General features: G+C 33.0%; 1 long non-coding RNA gene across 1 annotated transcript in view; it reads left to right on the forward strand.

Moving 5' to 3' along the window:
- The first annotated feature begins 645 nt into the window (after positions 1 to 645).
- LOC140047156 (uncharacterized) overlaps positions 646 to 20357 on the forward strand; it is a 63229-nt gene continuing 43517 nt past the window's right edge. The window contains exons 1-3 of the long non-coding RNA XR_011844913.1: positions 646 to 954; positions 2967 to 3009; positions 9838 to 9905. This is a non-coding gene — a long non-coding RNA (uncharacterized lncRNA). The remainder of the gene's footprint in view (positions 955 to 2966; positions 3010 to 9837; positions 9906 to 20357) is intronic.

The following is a 20357-nucleotide window of genomic DNA, read 5'->3' on the forward strand; positions in this document are numbered from 1 at the left end:
CATTATTCGAATAAGACACGTGCCGGCTCAGTAAATTATTGGTAGTTTAATTTGCTCTTTAAAACAATTCTCGTTATTAAACTTCACAATAGTAAGCCTATATGAAGCCTTGGTATAATTAAGTTTTCATAATTGTTTTAATTGTTATGAAATGGGTAATAATTTATGTATTTTTCTTGTATATGGTTTTATCTTAACTGTTTGTATTGTATGGAGTGAGTGCAGAATCTGTTTGGGCGTTAGCCTATTCTCATTCCTGGTTATTTTTACATTGATGACCGAATAAATATTATTATTATTATTATTTTAACCGTATGTTTAGTTGTTCTTACAGGTGCCATTATTCTTTGTTATTAAACCCTAAAAACCTTATGCGAAACATTCAGATATAATATTATCATAATGTAAAAGTATATTGCAAGATTTGAAATTTAAAACGATATCCAATTTAGCTTTAATTAAGTTTAACGTTAACAATTGTATTTTTTAATTGTATTTCACATTTCAAATTCTTGCTGCAATTTGCTTTCGACAAGTTAAAAAAACGCAATACCACCCTCTATAAATACAGTAACGTTATTAGCTATAGGTGGCGCTATTAAACATATTGTTTTTGTCAGGAGGAGGTGTCAGCAGGGTTTGGAAACTTGCATTTATACAGTCACTTTTTATTGTTTATTTAATTGTTCTAACATTTTTTTTTTTGATTAGATATATACTAATATTATTGTTTTGTAGCAATAATTTTTTTGTCTCTAATAAATCGTTCTGTTCCCATATGCCCATCATACTCCCATCTTATATTAAAACAAAAGTTGATGATAAATTTGTCAGAATCTGAAATGTGTGACTTATGTCGCCCTCTATATATCACCAAAGTTTCTCACGTCACGTGTCGCGCCCAATCAGACGACAACTTAGATTTAGCCCACGGCGAATTGTTTTTGAATTTTGGTAGGAAAAATAAGATCAATTTTCATTTATATTTTCACAATTTTCACCAATTTTAATATGCATTATTGTCTCTAGACTATGTTTCTTATAAAAAATGTATAATAATCTCTTCAGGTTTAACTATAATTAAGCACCCACACTAATCACTTTTGCACCACTCTCACGAACTAACTCACTTCAGCAGGTAAGGTCACAGTCCAGCACGTCTGCTGGTCTCTGAGGCTTTCAACTAGCCTAGAATAATAAATAAATAGTATACAGTCATGAATCATAGAAATTATGTTAGGCCTATCCGTTAATAATAATGTTTAAGCCTTTTAAAATATCTTTATACTTTTCTCCATGAATAAATAGTTTAAAGAGAATTTTATAAATGTATTGGTTGATAACACTAGTTATTTTGACCAGTCTTCCCCCTTACCCCTCCTATTTGAAAGCTGGTTCCCACCTTCATGTGAAATTAGGCTATCTATCATCTTTGTTTTTGCAGGAAATAAACGCGAATATTTTAATTATCTTGAGTTTATATATTTTACGAAACATGACCTCCATACATAATTGTAATGCACTAGGCCTAGGCCTGCATTATGACTGTCTAAGCTGCCACATACATATGACCCGCCAACCTTGAGTTGATGTGAAATGTATTGGTGCTGATGAAAAACCATGTAGGCCTAATACATTGTTTCTGGCTCTACATCCTAAATATCATTCTTAAAAATTATTATTAATCCAAATTTGAAGAAAACATTTTACTCTGAGAAACACCTATTGTAAATTGATTTAACTTGCATAGAAGTGGAAAGGGGCACCTTAAAGGAAGTACATGTGAGAATGTTCAATGATATAAGTAAGTGGCCCCTAATGTAATTAAGTATTTAAGATTCTAAAGTTGACGTTAATTCATGAATATTCTATACAAGATCGCAATGTAACATAAACCACAAAATGACCGACTTGTTTTGAAATCATAGCCCTTGCCCTTAGTTGGAGTAGTAAGAATTTGAAATAAACAGTTATACAAACACTGTTGATCAAATGAAAATCTTGCAACCATAGTGGACTACTCAAATTTCATGCACCTAATGACTCAACTGTGGTTGCTATGGATGGGACAGGTTGCTATGCAGCTGTTTAGGAGTGGAGATGACAGCAGGTAGTTGTTGAGTGGTCTCATGAATATCTACAAAAAAAAGTGAAATAGAATGTGTAGGATAAAAATTTAATAGGTTTTATGTAACAAGAATGTAATTTACATTCACGTTTCTATTTATAATAAACAATATTTTCAAATGTTTTCCAGCAATATTGATGGATAATGAACCTGTTGCACAACTAAACTTTAGCCTACAAATCATGTCTTATTTTGATTTTGAATACTGAATACAGAAATGCTTAATGAAATAAAAATAGAAATTCATCTTAAAGATTGGCAAATAATTAGTACGATAAAAAACATATTAAATATAAAATTCACCTCCTTGATGATAAGTTTTTCTTCGGGTGTCTCGAAAACAGAGACCAGAGACCCAGGGTCTCTGTTTTCGAGAAAATCTCGAAAACAGAGACCCCCACTAAAACGTCTCAATATTACGTTATATAGGGGGTCTCTGTTTTCGAGATCTCGAAAACAGAGACCCCCACTAAAACGTCTCAATATTATGTTATATAGGGGGTCTCTGTTTTCGAGATCTCAAAAACAGAGACCCCCTATATAACGTAATATTGAGACGTTTTAGTGGGGGTCTCTGTTTTCGAGATTTTCTCGAAAACAGAGACCCTGGGTCTCGGGTCTCTGGTCTCTGTTTTCGAGGTCTCTGTTTTCGAGACACCCGTTTTTCTTCTATTCATTTTTCTTCATTGGTGCTCTTGACACCTTTTTCTCGTTACCCAAAATTAGTTTACCAAAAAACACATGTAATTTCTAGACATAACCCGAGACATAATAACTAAAACTTGTTTTAATATGAAATTTTAAATATTCTATTAAATGTAATTATATTATTTTTCAGTTATCTTTCAGGATGCTGTACAGGACTTCTTTATTAAACCATGGTAAGTAAAAGCATAAATAAACAGGTTCATTTATGAATTGATATCACATCATTGTACAGTACAAATTTAAACACTAGTGAAAACTATAACAATTGTTTGTTTTATTAAAAGAAAAAGATACATATACCATATACTGTACATGGTTATCAAATCATATTGATTGAAATATATATTTATACTGGGTAACCTCTTCAGTCAAAGACTGGTCTCCCAGAGGGCCCAGTTGGTGATCAGTGGCTGTGATGTACTAATACACCGGGGTAACCCCCTACTCGTCTAGAAAGATATCCAATATATTACCATAAAATGGAATAAACAGTTTAAAAACCGCTAAATCTATATTTATTTTTAGAAAAAAAATTAAAAGGTTTTATATAATTTTAAATTATTAATAACACTTTTTGTTGTTGCTTTGTAGTTTGTTGTGCTTTGATAATGATGTACAGTGTATTTATCTTTTTCTTGTAATAAAACACACCTAAATTATTTACAGATATGGTTTTTCATTTTCAGTTCATTTCAAGAATATTTATTAATTTCAATAGTGGCAAAATAACAATAATATTCATAGTATAATTAAAACAAGTTTCTTGTCACATGCAAGATTGCAAAGAAAAATTTCATTATCATATCCAATACATTACCATAAAACTGTGATAACTTTATTCAGTTTGCTCTAAAGCCTCTGTCTCAATATTACATCAGTAAGTCTGACTTAATCACACGTTAAGAATGGAACATGTCAGAATTGCCGAGTTTAGGATTAATGACTTCTGTTTTGACTATATAAATTGTAGAGGAAGCTAGTTTTCATATTATGCCTACCACATGTTCTTTTGGTTACTTCATCTCCTTTGAGAGTGGCTATCATATTTGATTGATTATTACCTGAGTTTTTGAAGGTTGTTTAGGGAGTTCTAGTTTATGATTAATCTAACATAGTTTTTTTTGTTTAATGGTTTTTGGTATTAAAACGCCTTCTGCTGGTGTGATACATATACCAGTTGCAGAGGTGTAGAATCCCATGAGACATATGCGTCATGTTTACCCTAGTCTTCTAACCCCTTTTTATAATCATTGAGGTAACATTATGATGAGAAAATATCCCAAAGTTCACTCGATTATTATTTTATTTTTACACTGTTAATGCGTCATGTTTGCGTGGTCAATTTACGTTGATTTTAATAATAGAAGTCATAAACTAGTTATTTTAAATATTAAACATTCCTAAGTTTACAAGGATAGACGACTATGGTTTATGTTATATTCATTCCCAAAGAAACTCTATTTCTATGTCGATAGTAGCAGAACTTCTATTAGAGGACACCCAATGGGGTAACGACTATGAGAGCTTAAATCGACCCCGGAACATGAGCTATGCAATGCAATTACCCAGCATAAGATCACTAAAGTAAATCAAGGGCCTTCCCCCTGCATTACACCACTGGGGAGACCTTCAGGACCTAACAAAGTTTCCCCTTATAAGGCTGTCCTTGAATAGAGATGTCCCAAAGGAGGGTTTACTGCATTTTTATGTAATTGTAATGTATAAAAACATTTCATGTCAGAAAACCATTTTTATTAACTGATATGTTTAATTTTTGTATGTAAATTTTGGTAAAACACTAAAATGTTATTGGAGTTACACAAAATTATGGAGTCAAAACACAATTATGGAGTTGTTGTGAAGTTATGATAGTTCCTTTTTGAACAATTATGCAATAATGTTATAGACACCTGTGAATATAGGAATTTAACAGTATTCAAATTGATAAAATGAGTATACTGCCCTCTTGTATTTGTTGTGGTGAGTTGACCTGAAGATATTATATTGCATAAAGTAATAAGTGACCAAACTGAGTTTGGTGTTGAATTCTATGTTGAATGAAATTAGAGAGATAGCCACCATCACTGACAATTCTTTATGTTTTTTGTAACAAATTGTTCAGACAAAAAGTGATTAAAACTAGACTAGTATTAAAAAGTAATAAAAACTCCTTTATTTGTTCAAAATACAGATATACTGGTACTAAAACAGTTCTTAGTTGCCAAATCATTGTTACATTAATAAGTGAGCATTTTTTCGCTTTCATGCAATACAAAAAATTGCTATTAAGTTGTTTTTTTTAAAGAGGGGGGTTAAAAGGACTAGAATATCCCTTTAAAAAATGTACTTTACTATAATCTCTTAACATTTCTATTTCAAAATTGCATAATTTGAAACCTAACTTGTGATCAACATGTGTTACATCTTTGCATTAGTTTTGTGATGTCAATGAAACTAAACTTAAACTAACAATAACACCCTATTCCTCAGAGATACAAACTTTGTTAGTTTCAGTTCCGCACATCTACTTCATCCATAAAGTTACATAAACAAAAATGTAACAGTTGTATATTAATATACAGTGTACAATATATTATACAGTAGAATTCCTCTTTTTGGACACCCCTATTTAAGCTTGGTTCCCACTAGAACGTAACGCAAGGACGTAAACGCAACGCAAGCGTTTTAACCAATGACAAGCGAAGTTATAAACAGTTAGCAATCACAAGCGAATAAGCCATCGCTTGTGATTGGTCAATTCACTTGCGTTGCGTTACGTCAGTTGTGTTGCGTCGCTAGTGGGAACCACGCTTAAGAGAACACTTTCCAGTGGAATGAATTGCACTATAGCCAACCCATATTCAGGTGACACTTTGTTTGGACCTGAGGTGTCCCCTTAATGGGGTGGGGGTGGGGATGGGTCTACTGGAATGTGCAATATAATAGTGTACAATATTATATGGTACAGTTATTGAGCTAATTTTCGACAGCAACAAAACCAAAACATGACCACACCCCATCCATCCACTTCCAAAGTAGAGAGGGGATGGGGTGTGGTGGGGAAGGTGATTTGCAGTTTTAAAGTGTCTAGACTCTCATACCTGTCTCTAGTGGATTAAATGTGTATGTAATTGATGGTTAAAATCTGGTAGAAGATTACATGATATTTCTTGGAAGACCAATAGAAATGAATGAATTCCAGGATGTTTAGTTTGAATATGTCCTGTGATCACCACATAAAAGGATACAGTGGTGTATATAATGGAATTTGAGACCTTGATAAATGCCATTAAGTCACTGTTTAAATTATTGCGTACCTGTCAACTCTATGCGTTTCCTGAAGTCTTTAAAATCAATACTTAATCATTATGTTGACAATATACCAAATGTAGTTAAATTATTGGCAATGGTATCCTTAAACAAGTGTTGGCAAGATCATATGTGTTTGAAATATTGACTGAGCTCTTTACAGCTCTATGAGTATGACCAACAAGAAGCTAAGCCCGAATCTGCATTGTGTCACTTTTATCGTCCAACTTTGCCACTCACCAACAGTACAGAGAACATCATCAAACCTGTAATTAATTAAATGTCACAAAAATAGGAACCTCAGTCCCCACAGGGATCTGGATATAAGTGCACGGCCCCAGCTAATAAGTTGATCTGGGCCTCCGTAATTAATTGATAAAAAGTAGGACTTACAATAATGGAAAATACATATTAAATGTTTACTCCTTGATTTCAAATGTGATTTTCTGGGATAACCCAACCCAATCCATTGTTCATTAAACCCACCTTCAAGTTCATTACATAATATCCATGGACCACAAACTGTATTTACATCATTTTGTCCCAAGGTTACAAGTATATGAGTCAAAAGCAATTTACGATGTTTACAACTTGTGGTGTATAACTACTTCAGAATATTTACAACTCATTTTCCTGTTGTTTTAAAAGCTTTACTCACAGGTAACTATTTCTATCATGCCTACAGGCAGATCCAGGGAAAACAAAGGGATTGGAGAAGAATGGGGAGTTTAAAACAAAGGGGGGGGGGGGGGGCTGTGGGGAAGAAAGGCAGGGGAGGGATGGGGAATGCCAGATCCAGGTAGGGGTAAAATAAAGGGAGGGATAGGGGAGGGGCCATGCCAGATCCAGGTAGAGAAAAACAATAAAGGGAGGAGAGGAGGGCTGTAGGTGGGGATTATGTTGTGAAAAAAAAAGAAAGTAAATGAAGTGCTGCTAACCCTATGTCCTATGACAACTGTATAAATCCTTTTATCATTTTATCATATTTAATCATTAGCCCTGACAAAGGAAATAGGAAGGAGTTTTCCAAAAACTTAGCATGTCTGCCTGATTTATTTTATAGTTTTTATTTACATATTTGCTTATCTTATCTGTATCTCCATTTTCAATTAAATTGCCTTTGAATTTAATTTCTTTAACATATACTTAGTATAATATTATAACTATAACAGTATTACAAATTCAAATTAATCCTCATCAACAAAATATTTTGTTATTCTTGATGATCTTTGAATGCAATTTTTCTTAAAATCGCAGAACCATGTCTCTGTCAACACTTTCATGTTTTAAACTGAAGTTTAAGTTGATTTATTTGCCTTTACAATTCCATAACATGACATACCTAAAAAGCATAGCGTGTTATCAAGCCAGAAATATAACACTTCTACGGTTCATGCTATCACCTAAGACCCCAAGACATTATGCTATTTTCCCTTAATATTTCACAATTCAACATTCCAATTTTTGCTTTTTTTCACACCGGAACCAGAAAATGAGAAAATTCTAGGAATATCTAATTTTCAGACATGCATTTTAACTATTATAACTCATTTATACCAAGGGTACAAATATTTTTAGAATACTGTAATAATAACAGTATTATGGAATTATTATTTTATCCATTTGTATGAATGATATCTCCTCCTTCATACCGGAACCAAAAAAAAAAGGAAGTTTATCTGGCGATATCTAAATTTCAGACATGCATTTTAACCATTATAAGTTCATTCATACTGAGGCTACAACTTTGTTTGATAATAATAACAGGACTGATTTATTATTTATCCATCTGTATGGACGATGATCTCATCGTTTATGGCATGCCCATAATTTGAAAGAAAAATGAAAAATAATTAAATGTCAATTTGTGGTAATTACCATTTAAACCATTTTATTATATTCCTATCAGACATTTTAAATCCTTTAAAGTACTGGATACTATGAAAGGGAAGTGGCCAAGATGGACATACAATTTAAAGTTATCCTTCTTATTGTAGTGATTTGTTAGGTTGACCTTAACTAGATAGAATATTAACCACACTTTGAGACTAGATAAATCCAGTGGTGTGAATCTCAGGGCATTAACTCATCAAAAATATTTCAATCTTTTCAAATGATACAAGCAGATTTAATACTATATCAGATTTAGAATGTAATTCTTAAAAAAAAAAAAAGTTTAGAAAGTTGGTTTAAAGGTTCTTAGTTCTGGCTATCAATATTTTTGTTTTAGATTGTTAATTTTCCTTAAGATGAATTATTGTTCCTTTTGTTTTATGTTATTACCTTAAAATGTCCACATCCAGCAAGACCAATTTGAGGTACCACTTTTCCCAGGTTTTAAACTTTAACTACTACACTATGACTCTTTGCCTACTAACAGTCATAAACACTTGACGAGGCAGTAGACAACATTTATTTATGCTTTTATTGATCCTCTTTAAGAGATGTAGAATAGGACCTACTATTTTATTTCTTTCATTCATAATTTATATGAAATGTATCTAAAACAGTTTTTAGATGTCAATAAGCTTACAGCATTTTTATTAAAATGATTTTTTACTTATTGTTAAACTAATAAACAATATCATTTATTCAGTAAGAATAATTATTAAGAATTGAAAAATGTGTGTATTTACAGTATTCTAAGTGGCCTACTACTAACATTAACGATTGCAGAAATTAAGTGTGCGTGAAAATATCTTTCATTACTTAAAGTCAGTGCACTTAATTAACTTTGAAATCAAGAACAAAATACGCCAAAGTCAACTTCATGTTTGTTCCACTTGTGTAACTTTCTAAGACATTTTAAATAAAAGTCAGATATAAAAAAACTAAGTAAATATTTTGTTACTTATGCCCAGAGGTTCTTAAGTAAATAATTCATCAATAAGTACAGTTTAGTAGATGAGTTTTTCAATTTTTTTCTGTGTTAAATTGTAAACAATTTATTTGTATTAAATTGCAGTACAGTTTTTTTCCATATCTGACATAAAAGTTAGTGTGTAAATAATGTTACAATTTACATTTTTCTTATTATACATTATATTTATTAATAATAATATTGTTGAACATTTAGTTGGAGGAAAAGATTGTTTTGTCTTGTTACCTATACTGTTTACCTTTGTCTAGTCTTGTATGTTTTATTCATTTCCATCTTTATTTATGTTTTTTTGTCTGTACTATATTTATTTCATGGATGTACTGCCTCTGTGATGAGTGCCACTGTTTAATACCAAATCAGTAACTAAATAAAACATCATATGTTTACTGTTGTCCTCAGTTTAAAAGTACTGCTGTATTTATTATTGCACTAGTCTATGGCATGAATTTAGTTTAAAGCTCTGTCTACACGATCAAACTTTATAAATCACAAACAAATGTCATTTTCCCATATATGGACATGATGATGTCATATCACTACTACCATATTTGGGCACATCACACTATTTTTGTTTGATAGTGTATACAGAGCTATTAACTATAGAAGCCTGGTATTCCAATGCACTACCCCTTTAATATTTTTTCTTTTGTAATTAAATTAGAACAGCTTATGAATTGGCTATGTTTACTTGGTTTATTATTATTCCCTGTAAAGTAATTATATATCAATGTCACTAGAGATTGCATTGAAGATAAAGATTTAATTCTTTATTTCTGTTGTTAAACTTGATTGTTGATAACTTTTCTTTCAGACAAACAACTTCAACAATTGACGGAGAAAAATCCCAAGTTACATTTAGACGGTGATCTCATCGTTTAGGTATGCCCATTGATTGCTTTTTACAATTTAAAAAAACAAAGTATTATTCTAAAAAATTAATTATCAAGTCTTTACATTACACAACAGAAATTCAATATAATATCTGTCAATTATTTTATTAAATATGTATTTTCTCTCAAAAACAAAAAATGAAGATGAATAAAATTAGACTTTGAATATGCCATTTTGAAAAAATAACCAAGTAGACAAAATAAACAGATGAATTTAACTAAGACAATTTTACTATTTTTTGCTTTAAATTACATTTTTTCAGGTAAATAACTTTTTTAAATCACATTTTTGGTCAAAGCGAATAAAAATATAATGTGACACAATTAAAAAATATATTATATATTTTTAGGGAGACAATCTTTAATCTTTTGTTGAACTTATGTTTATCCATGTACAGGTTTAAGAACAGGAGGGGAAGTGGGGGTTAATTTTTACTTTACCAGACTGTTTTGATTTGTTGCTTTGATTAAGTTCCAAATGTCTTGGGGAGAAAAAGCTTCCTGTTAGTTGATAGACACCCATAGACCCCATTTACACTTCATTGACGATTTCTTAGCCGGCCCGAAGTCGGCCCGACGCCGGCTTTCTTTTTAGCCCGCAATGTGTTTACACTTACCCAAAAAGCCGGCCTCGGGCCCCTACTATTGTGTTTACACTTGCTCTTGCGGAAGAGTGCTCGATACGATTTCGCTACATTCACGTCATATCCGCTCATGTGCGCCCACCAACCCTTAAAAAGTTAATATTAAACGTTGTCGATCTACACTAGGCCTAGGCCTATCGAAATTTAGCAAAAAAAGAATCAAATAATGGTATTTAATATTGATCAAAACAATTGTTTTATTGCTTTACTACTAATGTTTAATGTTTTGATAAATCGTGCAACGAACCGTAACCAACAGAAATAACAGAGCGTTTTCAGCTTATTTTCGGAGGACAAGTTACTCCGTTAATTCGTAACTCCTCAACGGACAGTTGTATGGACAAAATTTTTACTGTAAAATGTTCTTTAAAGATTAGCCTACATAACTGTGTGATTGAAAAAAATTAGAAAATTTGTTTTCACTTCTTAAAGGCCATCGAAAAAAACACCACAGTGTATAAGCATAGGCGCCGCTTGGTGTCCTGAATGCACCAGAAATCCCCTGAAAACGCTATGTTATTTTTGTTGGTTACGCTTCGTTGCACGGCATTGTTTGTCATCGATCAAAAAAGATGTCTTCCGTTTCGTGAAAAAGGCGTATACATCTTCACCAATTTAATTTCAATCTTCACCAATTTAATTTCAATGAAGAATTCCCGTTCATCAACAATAATTTTTGTAAACTTTCAACTATAGTTGACCCAGAACGTTCATTTTATGACTGCAAGTGTTTACACTATACGAAGTGCCGGCCCGAAGCCCGCAATTGCCGGCCCTAAGCCTACTCTAGACTAGGCTCAAAATTGAGCCGGCTCGAGGCCGGCTCGGTTGTTCCCAGAGTGTTTACACTTGTGCACTTTTGGCTCGGAGCCGGCCTCGAGCCGGCCTCGGGCTCGCTAAAAGCTGAAGTGTAAATGGGGTCATACTCTCAAAATTGGTCAGTTCATGAAACCAGGCCGGTGGTGAGTGTGCAGCCGAGATGCCCATTGCTGGCCAGCCATAGCCCACTATTTTTTTTATAGGTGAGCCTCTATGGCAAGACCAAACCAAATCATTATAAATGTCTATCCCTCCCAAAAAAACCCTGATTTTATCAGTGTGAATACAAATAAATGCAGTAATTGTGAAATAATTCTGTTTCACTTTTCAGTGAAAGAAATCTAATCTCCTCCCTTTCTTTATCACTTCTTATTTTTTATATTGTACTTTAACAATGTGTGAAAGTTATGCTATTTTACATGCACTGTTTTTTTTATTAGCATATCTTGTATATGGATCTTAATTCCCAAATGAATTGTGATAATTCATTGAACTTTACTTAAACCATTAAGGATTAAGTACTAATCCTAAATTAAAGACTGGTATTAATTGAACTAATGCCAAGCAGATTGAAAATAACAGTATGCATCAAAATAGACTAGGCCTATAGAAAACCATTTCTTTCTTTAAAAAATCAAACAAAATCAATATTTCTTTTTATTTTCTCATTGATAGTTAATTTACACTAAGACTCAATTCATTTTTTTTGGTGGCCGTTTAATAATCATATAAAGTTCTTGATATTTTGGTGGTTATGAATCAGGTACAGTAGGTGTAGTATGTATGTGTCAGTGTGCCTTGACTTTTTATTGTAATTGTTGTTTACTTTATCATATTTTTGTTGTTGTGTATATTTCTTATGGATGCACCTTCCATTTGGTCGAGTGCCACTGTAAAAGTGTAAACTCCAAATAAATTATTATTATTATTATTATTAATTATACTAAATAATATCCATTTTGGCCCTCCCAACCAACAGTTTTGATATGTTTTCTAATGTGTATTGCCCATCGATGACAAGTTAACTTTTAAACCTGCGTTACTATAGTTAAATACAGTATATTGTTGACTGTATCATTATTTAATTTTCTTTTTATTACTTTTAAAATGATAAACAGTCAAAATCTCCTTAACATTCCTTACCCATTTACCTAATGTTTGATGTTTTAACTAACGTCATCGTTTTATTTATGGACACATTCACTATCATCTCAAGTGGGTGTATGCCATGTTTGTACATACAAACTCATCATTTGTGTACATATATTTATTGTCTTTCCTTTCGATGCTTATGATGTGAAGCACAATGTTGTAGTTTCTCATGGAGCAATAATTTTGCAACCCACTATTTTTATTACTGTTGTCCGAGGGAACTAATTTAGATATTGCCACCCATGGAGGAAGGCGCAATATTGGTTATATCAATATTTGATAGTTTTTTTATAGTTTTTTTTATATGACCAATATTTCGCTTTATGTGCACCCATGTTGGTGCTTTACAAAGATCTCTGATGGATATATGAAACAAAGAAGAAGTACATATTTAATGACTAGAAAATAAGGGGGCACAAAGAAAATACATACCGTAGTCTCATGGGTGGATCTAGGAAGCTATAGAAGCACACACTCAACATCCCCCCCCCCCTCCTACCCGAACACTTTTGAAACTTAAATGAAGTACTTTTTATATCTATTTTTAAATGACTATTAATATTTTGTTAGTGCTCCCCCCCCCCACCCCCTTCCACCCCCAGAAATTCCTGGATTCGTCCCTTACAGTAAATTTACACACATCATACATTTATTTGTTCCCTTTTTATTTTAACTGCATACTCCCTTTATATTGTTTTTATATCACACAATTAGGCGCTAGACTCCAAGTTCTCCTCTTTCAAAATTCTTGCTTCTGTCCTGATAACATTTTACATTGGTATACTGGTTGGTATATTCAAACTTTTTAGTTAAAAAAAAAAAATTCATCATCATACCACTATACCACATCATAACCTCAGCAACAAATGTAGGACATGTTGCAACATTATGATTTATTTCACATTCACAACATAAAATTTGGTTGAACGATTAAATATATAATAGTATTATTTCTAAATGAAATATTACATATTACAATTGCTTGACACAATGTATATTATTATGATCAAAAATGCTTATCAACAAGTTGTTTTTCAAATATAGTTTATGAAGGTATGTTTTTACTGGTGTCAAATGATTTAAGTATTTTCTGGAATGCTTAGCACTCACGTAGGTACTTAGTATACACGTAGACCATTTTATATTTAACCTCCATAGGTATGCAACATATAAATTCAATTTTAGATGTCTCTGCAGTGTCTACAAACATACTCAGAGATACCTTACTTTTCTTTTTTTTTCAGACAATGCCTAGTAATGAATTACTGTTGATTATTTCAGTTAGTGCTTTGTGCCGGTTGTTGAGTTGAATTGTTAAGATTTTATAAACTGTAAAAGACTGTTTCATTTGCTATATAGAAACACAAAGGCGTAATCCTCCACCTCACAATCATGTGTACCGTGCCATTCACTCCTTTCAAATTTTCATTTGTTTAAATAAGAATACGTACAATAACGATAAAGAATAGACTGCTATAGAAATAGATATCCACTTATTATTCACCTAATACCTCACTGGTCGTTCACCCTAATATTAATATACTAAATCCCATCGTATTGATCATCAATGGTGTTAGATCATTGCTTTGCTTGGTTGCCAGGGCATAAAAATGCGCATATACATTAAATTCTATTGCTTGAGAACGTCCTACCATTAGAGTGTTGGGTAGGCTCTATAGTGACTATTTAATAGCATGTAATGTAAATGGGGGAATAACCTGCGACTCGCAGCTTACTGGGCTCAATTGCGCACAGGTGTGGACGACACATACCTAAGGGTCCCTTCATGTCGAGTGCTGCCACCAAACGGCGCCCGTTCGGTGGCCCTACCATAATACGGTACAGTCGATGTCGTCGGGGAGGCCACGACCAACCTAACTAAATACACTATGCAGACATTAACGCCCGTATTCTTAAACCGGACTTTAGTCGTAGTTCGAGCTAAAACTTTAAAAATGACGTCATTTTAATTCATAAACCGAACTTCAACTAAATCGCCAACTAATTCAGGCCAACCTCGACTAAATCGAGACGGATTTTGATCGATTTTTTAATTCCTGGAGAGGGCAGGCTAAATGGTCGACTAAATAGTTTTTAAACGATGTTTATGAAAAACGTAACAGTCATTGAGTTGTTATATTGGCCAGATATTGAAGAATGAAATATCTATTTTTATATTAGCTTAAATTAAATATACATTGGTATAAGTTATAATAATGAAAATCATCTTTATTTACAACCGTATACAAATTACATTATTTTCTTCGCGCAAGTCCGACTTGAACTACGTGATGCCATAGCGACAATGGCAGATGCGGAAATTCACCACGCAATGAAATGTTTAGGGGGCCTAGCGCTTTCTTGTCACGCTATGAAGTGCGTGGTTCGTAGCGATCATTTTTATTTTTTATTTTTATTTTTTATTCAATTTTCAGGCACAAAAATACATGACAACAAGACAGCGGTGCAGCACCCTGATGATTGCCATGAGTGCAAAGCACTATCGAGATGGCTCTCCATATACTGCACTTGAACAATCAAAATACAAAATTAGTGTACAATGAATATTGAAAAGAATTGGTTCTGGCATATTTGTGTTTAAAAATAACTGATTCGGAATATCTTGGATTACAATCAACAAAATCATGAATATTAAAATCAATTCGACCATTCAAACATTTCATAATAAAAAGTATACTGAGAAAACACATTCTCCGGTCCATAGATGGTAAATTTAAATGTTCGAGCCGTTGCTCGTAATCGCCCTTAGCACACAATTTTGTGATCCTTCGAAGAGGTTTATTTATGCTAGTAATATGTTGTTTTTGATGAGGCACCCAAACAGAGGCAGCATACTCAAGTATGGGCCTATATAAACCGTTAAAAAGCCTCATCAAAATTACAGGGTCGTTAAATATCACAAAACGCTTTATGAATCCGACAATTTGGAGAGATTTTGTGGTAATTGCGGACACATGCGTTGACCAAGAGAGATTGCTTTCGAAGTGAATACCAAGATATTTGTGGGAGGTAACTACTTGAAGGTCATTAGTGTGAATATGATAACGAGCATGAATGGGATTACGTTTGCGAGTAATATGGAGAACTTTGCATTTTTTAGCATTAAGTCTCATCATGTTATTTTGACACCATTCATCGATGTTATCTAGATCTTTTTGAAGTAATATCGCATCATATTCACATCTAATTGGCCTAAACACCACCGTATCGTCGGCATATTGTCTAATTTGAGAGGTGATCGACATAGGGAGGTCAAAAACGAACGAGTTGAAAAGTAATGGGCCAAGTACCGACCCTTGAGGTACACCTGAAACAACAGGCGTACGGTCAGATATCAGTCCATTGAGGACAATCTGTTGGCAACGATCAGTAAGAAAGGAGCCCATCCATTTCAAAATTGGACCACATAGACCAAAATTGTGGAGCTTACGTAATAGTTTAGGGTGACTCACACGGTCAAATGCTTTTTCCCAATCAAGGAATATAGCATCGACGACTGGTGGGTTCGTACCATCTAATATTTTGGACCATTCGTGGTATATGGATGAAGCTTGTGTAACACAAGATCTTCCAGGACAGAACCCGTGCTGTACAGGACTAACGTTGGCCAATTTCCATTCCTTCACCACAATGCCTTGGTCAGGGGACATTTGAAAAATTTTAAGCAAAATTGGGGATATAACAGGTGCAGCCATACTCAACATCATAGGGGTAATGCCGTCTGGCCCAGGGGATTTATTAGTATCTAAAGATAACAGGGCACGGAAAATTTGATCCCTATTGATGAAAATACTAGTTAAAGGTAAGACAATTTCACTGTGATTACAATAAGATGTTTCGTTTGTTACATTGAAATCATCATTATCTTCAGTAAAATTAGACTGAAAATATGTCGAAAATGCTTTAGTAGCATTTAAATCTGAATCTATGATATTGCCGTTTAAAGTATACTTTCTTTCTGTTGCACATTTTCGTTTTTTTTAAACATATGACCAAAATCGTTTAGGATTAGATTTACAGCCTAAACTAAGATTATGGAGGTAATAATAATGAGACTTTCTCGTAGTTTCACGCAATGCGTTACTAAATTTTCTGTATTTTTCCCACTTATACATGTTATTCAGATGTTTCTTTGCATCTCGATAAAGGCGTCTCTTTTTATGAGACATTTTAATAATTTCAGTTGTTATCCAGATTGATTTTCTGCGAGGTTTGCTTTTAGCTTTGGGTATGCAATCATCAATAGCGGCTAGAAAAAGGTCTTTAAAACAAGTCCAAGTGGAATCTACAAGGTCTAACATAGAATGTGATCCATTATTTGTATATCTGGTAGGAAAATTTACAAGTTGAACAAGATTAAGAGATAACATTATATTTTCAAACTCAATGTTACAGTTCCAGTTCGAACCAAAGTCATAATTGAATTCACCAGCGATGATCACAGCAGTATATTTGTGCATGATGGAGAGTATATTGTCTGAGAGTTCTTGAAAATTGGTTAACCATTCTCTTGATGGGGACCTAGAAAATATAAAAGTTACCGTACCGCCATGGTTCCTAAATATATTTTGAAGATTTTGTTTGTTGTTAATCAAATATACTTCACTGTTAAATTAATACTGATCTTGTTCTAATAATTAATGATTAAAATTATTTTTCATGTATATAGTCCTGATGCGTAAAATGTGTCTGTGAACGTAGTTCAAAATGGAAAGTGATATCAATGCGCAAAATTTTGTCTGCTCCTCAAATACTCTCTTGTCATTAGCCAATGTATAGCCTTTGTTACCCAGACGTGTGCAACTCGACTAAAAGCTCGACTTCATTAAGTCGAACTGCAAACTTCGACTACTTCGTTTTAAATCGAATTTGAAGTATAAGTCGCAACTGTGTATAAGACGCACCCCCTAACTGAGAGTAAAATATCGGTATTTTTTATATCGTCGATGTATAAGACGCACTTTATATTTCATCAAAACAATGTTTTTTTAAATTGTAATCAATATTATTGTAATAGTATATTTTGTTATATCTACAACGGCGTCCTTTATTTAGGTTTTTTCCTACGCAGGCTCGGCCGCGCCCAGCCTCAACAAATTCTTTCTAACTTGTTATTCATAAGTTTCGCACCCGCAACATCGAGTGCATGACCGTGTGTGTAACACGCACGTGTGTGTGGGCTAGCCTCGCTCGATTATTATGAGAGGGCGCACGTTTTCACGGACAATCGTATTCAATTAGTATCTATGTATTCGAGAAGTGTGTATGCTAGGTCCATGCTATAATCAACTGGAGAATATACTAGTCGAATACCGTACACCATGTGGCCGCCAAGAAGGGCTCGCACTGGGGGTACGGCGGTCGGCGATCGTGCGTATAACTATAAATAAATACTAGGCCTATTCCAATCGTAAACGTTTACAAATGAAATTTTATCGGAGCGCCTAAAACAGCTCCATAATGAACAAATCTTTTCATCATATTTAGTATAACATCACGCTAAAATGCCTTGAAAACTAGGCAGAAGCAGGTTGCCGTTACATTAGTACACTGTCTGTAGCTAGCTAGCCTCTAGGCCTGGCCCTAACCTACTCAGGCCTAGGCGACGAGGTGACGATATGTACAATCTGTGTGGTGAGGCATTTATGTTTGGTGTATAAGACGCACCCTTAATTTAGAGGTCAAATTTGCGTGTCAAAAGTGCGACTTATACACCGAAATATACGGTAATAGCTCGAACTACGACTTTTTCAAGTCGAACTTTGAACTACGACTAAAGTCCGGTTTAAGAATACGGGCGTAATATTTATAACAAGATTACACCTTTTTCTTACATCTAAATGAAAATTTTGTTTTTTGGAGCTCTCTGCACATGTTTATGTCAAACCACTACACAGTTAGTGTCACATTGTAGCATCACTAACAACAGACATTCATTTAAAGATATAAAAGGGGAGCAAAATGTTTTTTTAAAATTAGGAAACAGTATTTTTTGCTATCCTCAGATCATCATCAGATTAGCGCCAGCGTGATCACGCTCCTTTTAAATGAAGGCCTATAATGATATGAAAATTGAGCAGTTGAATTTATAGGAACAATGGTATTTTAAATAATTTATTAATCTGTCCATACCTTTAGAAACATTTATGTCCCTTTAAACATTTATGAAGATCAGGTGACTGCGGTTTTATTTCCATTTCCTCTTTCTTTCCTCTTCCTCTCATACCTATCCACTCGCAGCCAATCAAAACAAGTTATTTTATATTATCATATTTTGCTGGTATCATAATAATTTTAATACAATAAATAAATAAATAAACATTTTATATTGGAATTGCTGTTTAGTAGTTTTGGTTTTATAATCAAACTATTTTCACAAAAAAATAAAAAAAGTGTGAAGTGCCCAAATATGGTAGTGATATGCCCAAATATGGTAGTGATATGACATCATCATTTTTTTGTCACATAAAGTTTTATAGTGTAGACAGAGCTTTATGTTATTAATAAATTACTGAAATTCATGAGTCTAAATTAGAAAATAGAAATATCCTTAGGTTTATATTATAAATCCTGTGGGTAGTTTAATATGTGGGAAAGTTAATAAACAGATAATTAAAGGAAATTCATTAAAAATAATTAAAAAAATGATCGTTATCAACACATTATTGTGGTAATATTTGATTGTTTAAAATATTTTAAATTGTGGGAAACTGTTTTATGTAAAAATACATACAAAATAACTATCTTTTTATTGATTATTATCAAGATTTAAACACCGATTTAATTGATTAGAATCTTGTGAGTTTACAAAGACAAAATTTTTTCCCATGTACCTGTGTGTTATAAGATAAGATTGAAATCATCCCTATTTGTTGTCCGATTTGTTACCAACAGAGTTTATATTGTCCATTAAGTATTATGAAGTCAGCGGTGCCTTTGAAATCAGAACCAAACCTGGTAGAAACAACTTAAGCGGTAAAACTTAAAAGCATGCATTTAGCTTTTCAGTTTGTTAACAATAAAACGTACGTTGATCAGGCTTGTATATGTATAGATACTCTTATTTGTATTCAGGTGACTTTTGTATTGATAATTGAGCCGGTTCCTTTATTCTTCATTGTTCCACCAATGTCGGTATAGTTTGTATTTAACTGGTGCAAGTACCAATGCTAAAAATGCTTTAAAAAAAAGAATGAAAAATTGCTTGTACTGATCCTTTCAATACCACCGATAGATTTGAATTTCCAGTTAGCATGTTGACTTAAAACAACCTAAACTTTGGAAGAATTTATTCCAGGCAATAAAGTGTATACATTTCATATTTGGTCATAATACTATGTACATGTGTTTTAGATTAGGACATTCTCTTTAAAATTACAGGAATTCATTGTAATATTTATTAATATTATATTATATTATATATTTTTACATATATCACTATATATAAATTATACTTGATGATACTATAGTTAATAGTAGACCACTATTTCGAGTGAATTAAATTTTTCCTTATTCTGTGAGTTTTTTATTTTTTTGTTGCTATCCTATCTGTTTACATCCTCTCAAATACAATTTTTTTAATTGTATGTGTATAACCTTTTAAAGGAATGATTTTAGGAAGTACTTTGATGGGAAATTTTCCACCTTACTAATTGTATTACCATAGTATTACCTGGTCTGGGAAATTTGCCAACATTTATACTGCACCAGGTGTGTTTGGACATGTTTAGAGGGCGGGCTACTTCCAGTTTTGGTTAAGAAAGAGCTACGGTAGTTCAAACACAGTTGGTAAATGCTGCCGGTAA

The sequence above is a fragment of the Antedon mediterranea genome, chromosome 1 (assembly GCF_964355755.1).
Source record: "Antedon mediterranea chromosome 1, ecAntMedi1.1, whole genome shotgun sequence".
NCBI lineage: Eukaryota > Metazoa > Echinodermata > Crinoidea > Comatulida > Antedonidae > Antedon > Antedon mediterranea.